This window comes from Monodelphis domestica, chromosome 1, assembly GCF_027887165.1.
Source record: "Monodelphis domestica isolate mMonDom1 chromosome 1, mMonDom1.pri, whole genome shotgun sequence".
In the NCBI taxonomy this organism is placed as follows: Eukaryota; Metazoa; Chordata; class Mammalia; order Didelphimorphia; family Didelphidae; genus Monodelphis; species Monodelphis domestica.
Genome location: NC_077227.1, coordinates 257,151,762 through 257,164,950, shown reverse-complemented (window position 1 = coordinate 257,164,950; position 13,189 = coordinate 257,151,762).

Here is a 13,189-nt window from a genome sequence, read left to right as displayed (position 1 = left end):
TGGCACACTCCCACTCCAGTGTCTCTGCCAAGAAACCTCCAAATGGAGTCACAAAGAGTCAGATGTGACTGAAAATGACTGAACCCCAACAAAAATTCCAAGCTTCCTAACAACGAAAGCTGTCCAAAAATGGGGCTTTCAGGAGTAGTAAGCTTCATGTCCCTGGAGGGCTTAAGATGAAAACTAAATTAAATTTCTGATAAATATTTATTAGATGGCTATTTCTAAGGTATGTTTCAGAGAGACAACATGCCAAGTGGAGAAAATATGGATCTTGGAGTCAGGAAGCTTTGGGTCAAATTCAACCATTGACATTTACTGTGTGATGATTAGCAAATCAGCCTCAGTTTCTTCATCTCAAAAAGGATTGTCAAGAAGATCAACAAAGTTAATATAATAGAGTACTCTGCAGATCTTAACTCTATAAATGTCTGTTTATAAAATCAACTGTCTATAAAATCTATATCTATTTACAAAACCAAAAAAATTATAAACTGTCTATTTGGAAAATAAAATTTATAAATTAAAATGGCTCTTCCTCTTTAGGTGGGACTTCAGAGACTCTTTGGGTTTATCAAATAACTAAAACTGGTTGGGTCACCTCCAACCAGCTATAGGCTCTCTGGGTCTCAGTTTTGCCATATATAAAACAAGAGGTCTAGAGGAAAAGATTCAGCTCTAGATTTTTATGGTTTGGTCACATCTTCCTGTTAGTAAACTCGAGACTCCCTGCCATGTCTAGAATCAAATGCAGACCCTCCAGTAGGCTTTAAAGGCCATTTACAACCTGGCTCCAACATTTATTTCTAGACCCCTTCCCACACTTTACATCTGAGTCAAACTGGCCTGCTTATCATTCTTCACATATGACATTACAGCTCATCTCCCTCTGATCTCTGCCCCAAACCTGGCTCTGGGCTTTTGCACGGGTTCTGTCCCAAGCCTGAGTTCTAGAGCTGTAGTCAAGATGATCATCTACCCAAGTTCAAATCTGGCCTCAGACACTTTTTTGGCTTTGTGTGGCCACGTTGCTTAATTCTATTTGCCTCAGTTTCCTTGTGGGATACTATAACATCTGTCTCCTGGGGTAGTTTTAAGGATCAAATGTGATAATATTCATAAAGTGTTTGGCAAATCTTAAAGCATTATATAAATATTTATTATTATCATTCTAAACTCAATACTCTTTCACTATTCTATACTGTCCTTCAAGAGATAAACAGATAATAAAAATTGGTTAGTAGTATGGGATGGACACCTAGATGGTGCAGTGGATAGAGCATCATACCTGGAGTTGGAAGACCCCTCTTTGTGAGTTCAAATCCAGTCTTAGACACTTCCTAGCTGTGTGACTCTGGGCAAGTCACTTAATTACTTGCCTCAGTTTCTTTATCTGTCTAATAAGCTAGAGAAGGAAATGGCAAACTATTTCATTATTTCTGCCAAGAAGACCACAAACAGGGTCATGAAGAGTCAGATACAATGGGAAAATGGCTGAATATTGCATGCCTGAGGGTTTCTCTTCATATTTGCTTCTCTCTTTCAAAGCTCATCTCAAGCTATACTTCTTACAACTGACTTTTCCAGATTCCCCTCTCCTCCCCCAACTGCTAGTGATTTCCCCCCCACAATTGCTTTGTATATATATGTATATACATATGTGTGTGTGAACATGTTGTCTTCCTTAATAGAATATAAATTCCTTGAGGGCAGGGACCAGTTCATTTTGTTTTGGTTTGGTTTGGTTTTGTATCCTTAGCTGCTAGCACAGTGCCAGGCACATGTGATGGGTTCTTTAAAAAGAAAAAAAAGGGTTTACAGATGGAGAATATGAATCTTTTTTTAATAGAGTTTTTTTAATAGACTCCATCCTGGAGTCAGGAAGACTCATCTTTCTGAATTCAAATCTGGCTTCAAATATTTACTAATTGTGTGACCTTGGGTAAATCACTTAACCCAGTTTGCCTCAGTTTCCTCATCTGTAAAATGAGCTGGAGAAGGGAATGGCAAAACACTCAAGTATCCTTGCCAAGAAAACCCCAAATGGGGTTAAGAAGTCAGACATGACTGATCCCCTTAATAGCATCCCCAGCTGCTAGCTCAGTGCCAAGTATACATAAAAGAAACTTTAAAAATGCTTAATGATAATATATATGAATCTCTTAAAAATAACATTTTCATTTTTTCCAATTATTTGTAAAAACAATTTTCAACATTTGTTTTAAAGTTTTTGAATTCTAAATTCTTTCCCTCTTTCCATCCCCAATTCCCTCCCTAAAACAGTGAGCAATTTGATATAGAATGTATAAATCTTTAAAATCTTATCCCATGCTACTTTTGCTGCTGTTGAGTCATTTTCCTTCATGTCTGAGTCTTCATGACCTTAAGTGCATAAGAATGGATTGGAAATAATGAAGAAGAGTCTTCTTAGGGCAGTTATGTAGCTCAGAGTAGATAGGGAGTCAGAATTGGAGTCAGGAAGACTTCTGTTCAAATCTGGACTAGATATGTGACCCTGGGCAAGTCACTTAATCCCAATTGCCTAGCCCTTGCTGTTTCTCTGTCTTGGCACCTATATTTGTTATTGATTGATTCTAAGATACATGGTAATGGTTTAAAAAAAAGAGTCTTCCTGACTCTAAGTCTGGTGCTCTATCTACTCTACTGCCTAGCTGCCCATCCTTTACTACTTAATTTTTATTATTCTCTTTACCACTTGAGCAGCAGCATAGAACAGTGAAAGAGCCCTGAATTTGGAATAATAACAATAAACAGCATTTATATAGGGTTTTATATTTACCTAGCTGGTCTTGTTGTTGTTCCATCATTTCAGTTGTATCCAACTCTTCATGCCCCCTTTTGGGATTTTCTTGGCAAAAATCCTGGAGTAGATTGTCATTTCCTCCTCCAACTCATTTTACAGATGAGGAAACTGAGGCAAACAAGGTTGAATGATTTACCCAGGGTCACAAAGCTAAGAAATGTCTGAGGCCAGATTTGGACTCAAATGTGTCTTCTCGATGCCAGTTCCAGCACTCTATCTACTGCTCTATGTAGCTGTCCAAGCTCTATAAATGTAAGCCATTATTATTCATTTCCAAGGTTCAGGTTGCACTGTGCTGGCCTCGAGTTAATACTCTGCTAGGGGATCTCATCATCATACTTCCATATATATTTCTGGCCTCCCTCCCAGTGCCTTGACCAGGGCTGAGCACATGGTCGGTGCTTTCTAAATATGCACAGATTGGTCTTTTAGGGGTCAGAGGGACAAAGAATAGCTTGTTGAAGTCTACGGAGAGCAGCTCCATCCATTGTGCTGAGCTGAGCTTGGAGTCTGGGGTGAGATGGAAGTCAAGAGAAGCTGACGATGGAAGCTGAGAGAGGTTTGTGTGAGAGAGATGGGTGTCTTCAGACAGAGCCATAACTAGCCATTTTGGTACCAGGGACATATTTTAAGTTGTGTTATGTGGGAGATAGACAGGGCAGTGAGAGCCTGCCCCAGTCAGGTTCAATAATTTTGGAGGTAGCTCCCCAAGAGAAACTAGTCTGCACCCCTATGTTTCAGCCAATGGCCCCTGACCTTCCATCCCCAAGAGAAGGAGGTAGCAGGTATGGTGTGTAGCGAGAGAAGGAAATGGTCCTCTGGAGAGGAATTTGACAGCACAAACAACCTGTAAGGTAGAAGCTGGTCACCTGGCTCTAGTTACCTTTCTGTCCTTGGGGAAGCAGTTTTCCATGGCTTGGGACAAAAGTGAAAGACTGAGGTTTAAACCCTATCCTTTCCTGGAAAGAACTCTTGACTTTAACTTTATGGGGCAGGAGGGAATGGTGCCAGGCTCCATAAAGGGAGAGTAGGTCAGTCCATGAGTCCCACCTCTCTCCCATACATTTATCCCCTCCTCTTGAGACCCACTCCACATCCCCTTTCCCTCCCTCCTGACAGATTCTCATTTCCATCTGTTTTAACAGGAGCTCTACTGTATATTGCTGGTGTTTCAAATTGTACCATTAAAGATTTTATGTGGGAGATGTTAAAATTAAAAAGATCTATGAGCAAATAGTCACAATGAATTTAATCAACTTGATTTAATAGAAAACAGCAAATGGAATTTATGGCTCTCCAAAAAGAGGAGGGAATTTTTTTTAAATAATAAAAGTACTTTGTGGAAAACAGAAGAGGAGGGGGGACCCCCATCTGAAGAGTTTATTAGAGTCTAATCCTCTGAGAACAAGCCCAGTAGGGACTGTTTGCTTGCTAATCCCAGCTGCCATTAAAATATTAAAGATAAATCTAATCGTCTCTTTATCCAAAATAAGCGACTTTTGTGCAGAGAGAAAACATCTAACCCTTTAGGAGGAGAATTACTCCTAATGCATCAAATGGAATTCAGTTCAGGCTGGGGCAAAACAGGGTTTAGAAGCAAATGAGATGGTAATAGATTTAAACCCCAGTATAACAAATTAAAAATCCTCATTTACATGAATTAAAATGGCTCATAAAGGGGCCCAATGCCAAACCCTCCAACTATCTTCCTTGTCCCTCTTTTACTCCCTTTTCTCCCTACTCGTAGGGACCTTTCCTGCCCCTTTTCAATCAGGTAGGGAAGCCAAGGCACTAAGCCCTACCTGGCCAGTTCCCAGCAGCTTTTATCCTCAGATCTCCCAAGGCACACATTCCCCTACCATTCCTCCTTCTCCTCCCTTTGATTCACTCTAATTTGGACAGCTTTTCCCTGAAGGTTCTCATCTGTATATGGAGGAAGAGCTCTATACCCAACTGGAGCTCTTGTGAGCCATTTTTAATCAGCCTCTCAACACTTTCCCCTCCTTGTTCCTGGTTCTGTCCTCTGGGGACAAACAGAACAAGACATTGTGGCAGTGATTTGGAGTCAGAGGACTCCAGTTCTATCACCTATTGCCCATGTAAACCTTGGGAAACTCATTTATCTTCTCCATCCCTGTTAGAATGTCAACTATCATTTATTAAGCGCCCCGAGACTCCTCCTCTATAATAAATGAAGAATTTGAACAAGATGGCCTCTAAGGCCCCTTCCAGGTCTAAGCCATGACCCTGTGATTCCAAGCACAGGACAGCCCATCAAATACTCGTGATTTGCCCATTATCCCCATCTAAGTCTCTTCTCCATGATAAACATTCCCTATCTCCTCCTTCGGTAGATCATATATACTGTTTGGAGTATCATTACCATTCTGCTTGCCCTCTCCTTAAAATGTGGCTTCCCAAAATAAACACGTCATTATATCTAGAGTAAAAAACAAACAAACCAAAAACTGAGTAGAAATCTGACCTCTGAGGTGTAATATCTATATGACTTTGTATGAGTCCTTTAACTTGTCTGGGACTCAGTTTCCTCATCTGTAAACTAAAGAGGATTATACTAGATTGTGTCTGAGGTCTCTTTCCATTCAAGATCCAGTCCCCTATGATCCTAAGACAATACTCTAGATGTGGTCTGATTGTAGCAGAATAAATCAGGAATTTCAACCCAAAGACAGGCTAATGCTGTCCTGGAGGGAGGATCCAGGAAGGCTCAGATAAGCTGCTGGACTCCATTTGTATCCAAATGGAGAAGTGGGCTTTGCTTATACATGAGGATCTGGCATGTGTTAGGAAGGAGATTGAATGCTTGTGGGTAGCACCTAGTTTCTTATAGGTGGTTGACAGTGAATGAAGGCTTGCAAAGGGCAAAGAGAGACTCCCAACAAGTCAGCTGAAAGAGACAGAGGTCAAACGAAGCTATTATGGTGGGGCTGGACTAATGAACAAGGCTAACTTTGTGAGAATAAACCTCTAGCTAGATACCCAAGGGCATTGGGATGCCTCCCACATGTCCTCAAAGATTCACAAGTCTTTTGCCAAAGTTCCCAGTGCCTATAACTTACTCTACAAGTGAACTTTTTTCTTTTTTTAAAAAGTTCATTTAATTAATTAATTTAGAATATTTTCCATGGTTCCATGATTCATGTTCTTTCCCTCCCCTCCTCTCACCCCCCTCCCATAGCCAATAAGCAATTCCACTGGGTTTTACATGTGTCATTGATCAAGATCTATTTCCATATTATTAATATTTACACTAAGGTGATTGTTTAGAGTCTACATCCCCAATCATATCCCCATTGACCCATGTGATCCTGAATTTGTCCTGAATTGCTGCTTTGATTGTACCAGTATATCAGCCTCTGTGTACAATGTTCTCCTGGTTCTGATCCTCTCACTCTGCATCACTTCCTGGAGGTTGTTCCAGTTCACATGGAGTTCCTCCACTTCATCATTCCTTTCAGGACAATAATATTCCATCACCACCAGATAACACAATGTGTTCAGCCATTCCTCAATTGAAGGGCATCCCCTCATTTTCCAATTCTTTGCCACTACAAAGAGCACAGCTATGAATATTCTTGTACATGTCTTTTTCCTTATTATCTCTTTGGGGTACCAACCCAGCAATGATATGGCAGGCAATCTTTTAATGTCCTTTGGGCATAGTTCCAAATTGCCTTCCAGAATCCAACCCATATACTTTTTTTTTAAACCTTACATTCAATCTTAGAATCAATACTATGTATTGGTTCTAAAGCAGAAGAGTGGTAAGGGCTAGCCAATGGGGGTGAAGTGACTTGCCCAGAGTCACACAGCTAGGAAGTTCCTGAGGTCAGATTTGAACCTAGGACCTCCCATCTCTGGGCCTGACACTCAATCCACTGAGCCACTCAGCTGCTCCCCCCATATACTCTTGATTTCATTCCTGCCTATCTTTTGTAATAGAGTGCCTCCAAAATCATCACCTGCCTTTATCTAGTTTTCAATTTCTCCTTAAAAAATAGTTCCTTACCAGTTTCCTACAAAACATATCTAAGTCCCCCATATCCTTTTAAAAAATTCTCACTAGGCTCTAAACAAATAAATATATTTTGTATTATATACATATACATATACATGTACATATATGTATATATTCTATATTTTTATTTTATTTATTTATGAGGATTTATTTACCCGCAAACTATCATCCTATATCTATCTTCCCTTTCTCAGTTAAGCCACTAAAAAAAAGCTGTCTACATTCATTGCCTCCACTTCTTTCATTCTCTTTTCTCCTCTTTACAATCTAATTTCTCACATCACTCAATTGAAACTGCTCTCTCCAAAGTTACCAGTGATCTCTAAATTGCTAAATGTGAGGGCTTTCTCCTCAGTCCTCACCCTTCTTGACCTGGCATCTGATCCTGGCAACCACCCTCTCTCTTCCTGTATATTCTTTCCTTTCTAGGTTTATCAGTTCTCCTAGCTGTCTGACTACTTCTCGATCTACTTTACTGATTATTGTCCATATTTATCTCCATTGTTCTCCCTCCACTTCACATACATACAATGGCTATATTCTTTCTTAGTCACCTTATCAGTTCCTATGGATTTAATTATCAGCTCTGAGCACATGACTCCCAGATCTATTTTCCTAGTCCCGTGTTGGTAAACCAATAAATGACATGTGCTGGAGGAGGCTGCTCCCCTCCCTATCTCCACCACACCTGAGGACATTTTTCACTTCACCCACCCCTCTGCCCAACAGTCTAAAGGGAATTCTTCTTCCCTCCCCTGTATGGGGTAAGGGGGCAGCTCATATGTGGCATGAGGGCTGCAGTTTGGGCACTCAGACTCTAAAAGATTCGCCATCACTGTCCTGGTCTCTTTCTCTCTCTCTCTCTCTCTCTCTCTCTCTCTCTCTCTCTCTCTCTCTCTCTCTCTCTCTCTCTCTCTCTCTCTCTCTCTCTGACTAGTAGTTTTTTAAACCCTTTCCTCTGTCTTAGAATCAACACTGTGTATTGGTCCCAAGGCAAAAGAATGGTAAGGGCTAGGCAATGGGAGTTCAATGAATGCCCCAGTGTCACACAGCTAGAAAGTGCCTGAGGTCACACTTGAACCCAGGACTTCCTGTCTCTAGGCATGGTTTTCAATCTACTGAGCCACCCAACTGCCCCCTTGTACTCTGGTCTTTATCATGAACTCCAAGCTCTATCTTGAACTCCAGTCTTGCATCAACACATGCCTATTGGACCTTAAATTAGGACCACTCACTGCAGCAATTGCAATTAGGGTTTCTTGAGTGAGAGGAATTAAAAAATGAAGAGATTAGGTAATTTCTTCTGCCCATTTCATTTCTCTCATTCAATAGCCAAGGTATCTCCAAGTAATTAAGTGATAACCCATCCTCCACTCAAGACTTCCATGTTTGAAAGCAATTTATTAAAAGATTCTCTTATTAGAGAGCTTGTTAGAGAAAGGGGACAATGGGTTGTTATGGATCTCCAAATCTGTGGGAGATGTAAAGACACCTGAGACCCAGACTCTGCCTTTCAGAAGTCTATCTGAGGAAAGAAGAAGAATATATATAAATAATACCATAACAATATAGTGTATGCCAAATCCCAAGTGAATGACACAGACGGTAACTGTCCTAGAAGTTCTGAGGAAGGCTTAAGTGGCCAATTAGAGCTTTGTGGAGAAGGTGGGATTTGACCTGGTAGCTGTTGCTACTAGATTCCACACTCAAGCTTTAACATCCAGCCAATGCTAAGAGACAGCATAGTATAGTGGAGAGTGCTGGACTTCTTAGTTCAGAAGCTCTGAATTCAAATCCCAACTTAGGCACTTATAGGTTATGTGACACAAGAAATCTCTAAGTTTCAGTCTCTTCATTTGTAAAACGAGAAGGTTGAACCTTTAAGATCCCTTTTCAAGCTCTAAATCTACAATCCTGGGGGCAGCTTGGTGACTCAGTGGATTAAGAGCCAGATCTAGAGATGGGAGGTCCTGGGTTCAAATCTGGCCTTAGATACTTCCTAGCTGTTTGACCCTGGGCAAGTCACTTAACCCACATTGTCTAGCCCTTATCACTCTTCTGCCTTGGAACCAATATACAGTAGTAATTCTAAGACAGAAGGGAAGGGTTTTTAAAATAAGATTAAAAAATAAATCTATGATCCTATGATACCTTCTTCTTACTTTAATTTCAGATAAGTGTCCATCTTCCCCCACCTCTCACCAAGTCCTCCCCTTATCCTAATCCCTTTCATTTATCCTCAGGAACTTGAAATGTTAAGGATATAGCAATACCTCCCCTCAGTTCTGTCTAATGGAGGGAAGCCTACCACCCAAAAATTCTCTAAAGCCCCCAACCCAAAAGTCAAGGCCCTGGGAATGTATTCAGTGAAGAGGCTTGTGAAGAAAATGCCAACTTGGCATGTTTTGCTGGATTCTAATCCTTGTTCTACTTCTAACTAGTTCTTTTCCCTTTGGCTAGTCACTTAATGGGCCTCAGTTTCTCCATCTGTAAAATGGGTAGACTGTTACATTCTCTCCAGCAGTGCTTGGGCTGACCACATAGAACCTAGGAGTTATATTTGTTCCCAGCTTGGGAAAAGAGGATACTCTCCTGGGAGATCAGGACTAAAGGGAAAAGTTTTTCCCTAGACTGAGAGAATTTGGGGTATCAAGAGGGTCTTTGGCCAGCCAGAGTCTTGTTTGGAGGCTTCTACCATAACAATACTGAGCTAATTCCAAGATTGTTGGGAGAACCAAGTGAAGGATTTGTAAAAGTGCTGTTCTGGATTATTTTATGAAATGTTTCCTAGAATCTGCTGGAATTTAGAAATGAGAAAATTATAGACTAAAAGGGGAGGAAGAAAGGGTCTAGGAGATAACCCCAGGTTCCATTCAACTCTCTCCCTCCCATCTATAAGCATTGGAGTGGGGGGTGGTAGATGGGAGGTTGACTTATAGCCAGAACCAGGCCAGGGAGAGGTTTAGCCTCAAAATCCAATTCCATTTTATATCCCATAATAAAATGCTGTCAACATGAGCTGCCTGTTCAAATGGATTTGTTAAGAGGGCTGAGAAGAGCTTTGCAGAATATAAGGCTGGGGATGGGTGAGGGTCTGGGTTCTATCTGTCCGTGGACAGAGACCCCTGATCTAGTGGATCTGGGCAGGGGCCGGCCATGGCAGACCAGTGTATGTGGTATCTGATGTAGAAAAAGAAACAACAAAGGATGGAGTCAGGCTAAGGCAAAATGATAAGGCTAAAGAAGTTTGTCTTCCTTTTCATCCACTTTTGCCATTCTTCTTGGGTGCTGCCCCTTCCTTAATATGCTTAGGCATCTTTTTTTGCTCGAATGCTCTCTTCCCTCTGCCTATCAACATAGACTCTCAGGAAAGATCTGAAAAGCCCATTCTCCCCCAAGTGTAAGTTACTGACAAAGATGTAGTAACCCTCTGGGCATGATTCCATTTTTAATAGAATCAAAGTCTAATGCTAAATATCCAAACCCTAACTGTGGCATTTCAAGCATCTGCCAATATTTTGTTGTTTGTCCCTCATTTCCAAGAGGATCTGTGACATCACAGGGTGATGTCTTGACTTGCTCATGAATTGGATTTAAGTGAGGAGGCAGAAGTTCACAATGTAATCACCCTCACTCTCTCTTCCAGAATCACCAAAGTCCAGTGGGGGAGACAAATGGATGCACTCTCCAGGATGACTGGTGATGGCCCAGGATGCAATGGAAGACCTTGGCATCTTCAACATCTAGCCAAGCTCTAAGCATTCCATATCACCTGCTTTAGTTGCCTTCATGGTTATTAGAACAAATTGTTTTTCACATGCTTGGGATAGGCATCCGCCTAACTCGCCAATGGATCTGAAGCTGTTGGTTACCCTTATCTTGATTTAACCCATCTGCCAAGATGAATTGTGGCTGCTGCTCATGCTATAACTTCTTGGAGCCACAGATAAGAATTGGGTGACAGGAAGACACCAAAGTTGATGAGAGGCCCTGAAAAGGGCAAGTTCTCATACCAGAGATGCTAGTTCTCCCTGCACACCCCATATACCTCTGAAGGGACATCAACAGTGGAGAGAGATAAAAGACCTTCTACAGAGACCCTGAGGCTCAAAGAGGGTTATCTTCTAGTCTATTTATGCAGAAGACCACTTGTAGAATTGATCTACTACTGCTGGGTTTATGCGTCAAAGAAATAATAAGGGAAAAAACATGTGTATAAAAATATTTATAGCCATTCTCTTTGTGGTGGCAAAAAAGTTGGAAAATGAGGTGTCCATCAATTGGGGAATGGCTGGATAAATTGTGGTATCTGATGGTGATGGAATACTATTGTGATGAAAGGAATGATGAACTGGAAGATTTCTATGTAAACTAAAAAGACCTCCAGGAATTGATGCAGAGCAAATGGAATAAAACCAGGAGAACATTATACACAGAAACGGATACATTATGGCACAATCAAATGTAATAGACTTTTCTACTAGCAGCAATGCAATGACCCCAGACAATCCAGAGGAACTTATTAAAAAGTCTGCATCTAACAAAGGGCGATAAAAGAATGTCTCCCCTTTGATCCAGCCATAGCACTGCTGGGTCTGTACCCCAAAGAGATAATGGACAAAAAGACTTGTACAAAAATATTCATAGCTGCGCTCTTTGTGGTGGCCAAAAATTGGAAAACGAGGGGATGCCCATCAATTGGGGAATGGCTGAACAAATTGTGGTATATGTTGGTGATGGAATATTATTGTGCAAAAAGGAATAATAAAGTGGAGGAATTCCATGGAGACTGGAACGACCTCCAGGAAGTGATGCAGAGTGAGAGGAGCAGAACCAGGAGAACATTGTACACAGAGACAAACACACTGTGGTATAATCGAACATAATGGACTTCTCCATTAGTGGCAGTGTAATGCCCCTGCACAATCTGCAGGGATCAAGGAGAAAAAAACACTATCCATAAGCAGAGGACAAACTGAGGGAATAGAAACACCGAGGAAAAGCAACTGCCTGACTACAATGGCTGAGGGGACATGACAGAGGAAAGACTCTGAGCGAACACTCTGATGCAAATCCTAACAACATGGCAATGGGTTCGAGTCAAGAACACATATGATACCAGTGGAATCACGCGTCGGCCACGGGGGGTGGGAGGGAGGAAAAGAAAATGATCTTTGTCTTTAATGAAAAATGCATGGAAATGATCAAATAAAATACTATAAAATTAAAAAAAAAGAATGTAAGAGACAATTATGAAACAAAGAATAATGGATATGAAGAATTTTGAGAAGAATTACCAGACTTGTTTCAAGTTAGACAGAGAGAAGGAAAAGGAGGCAAAAGAACAAGATGTCCAATGATTAAAAATATAAATAAACTAAGACTAAAAAGAAAAAAAAAGTCTGCATCTAGAGAAAGAATGGTGGGAACAGAAACACAGGAGAAAAACATATGATTAATCATATGATTTTATGGGGATATAATTGAAATTTTGTCATTAAAAGATCACTCTATTGCAAATATGAATATCCTGGGAATAGGTTTTGGACAATGATACATGTATAACCCAGAGTAATGGCTTTTCAGGTCTGGGAGGCAGGAGGGAAGAGGGGTGGGAAAAATCATGAATCATAGAACCATGGAAAAATTTTTAAAAAAGAACCAACCCCAATAGTGCAGAAGATGTAGATCCAGCAAACTGCCTCCTAATTTATCTCTCTAGTTATTTATCTCTAGTTATTTCCTCACCAATCTGTCTTTCATATAATGACCAAACTGATATGGGTTTGGCCATGTCACTTCTGCAGAATTATAGAATGAGAAAGTCTGGGGTCAACTAGGGAAATATTGGTAGTGTCCCTTCATCAAGCCACTTCAGAATCTTTCTGGAGAACCTCATGACAGCTCTGCCTATAGAGAAAAATCTGTATGGGTAATAATGAGGCCAATTTCCCTTCTAATCTTGGTTGTATTGGTTTTGTTTGTATAGAAACTTTTTAATTTAATGAATTTCATTTTCATAATGTTATCTATATCTTATTTGTTCATACATTCTTCCCTTATCCATTGGTCTGACAGGTAAACTTTTCTATATTTTCCTATTTTATGTATGGTATTCCCCCTTTATTTCTAGATCAAGTATCCATTTTGACTTTATCTTGTTGTATGGTGTGAGATGTTGGTCTATGCCTATTTTTTTGCCATATTATTTTCCAGTTTTCCCAGCAGTTTTTATCAAATAGTGAGTTCTTCCCACAGTAGCTTGGATCTTTGGGTTTATCAAGACTATCAAAAGCTAGGTTAAGATACTAATATTTGTTGATTTC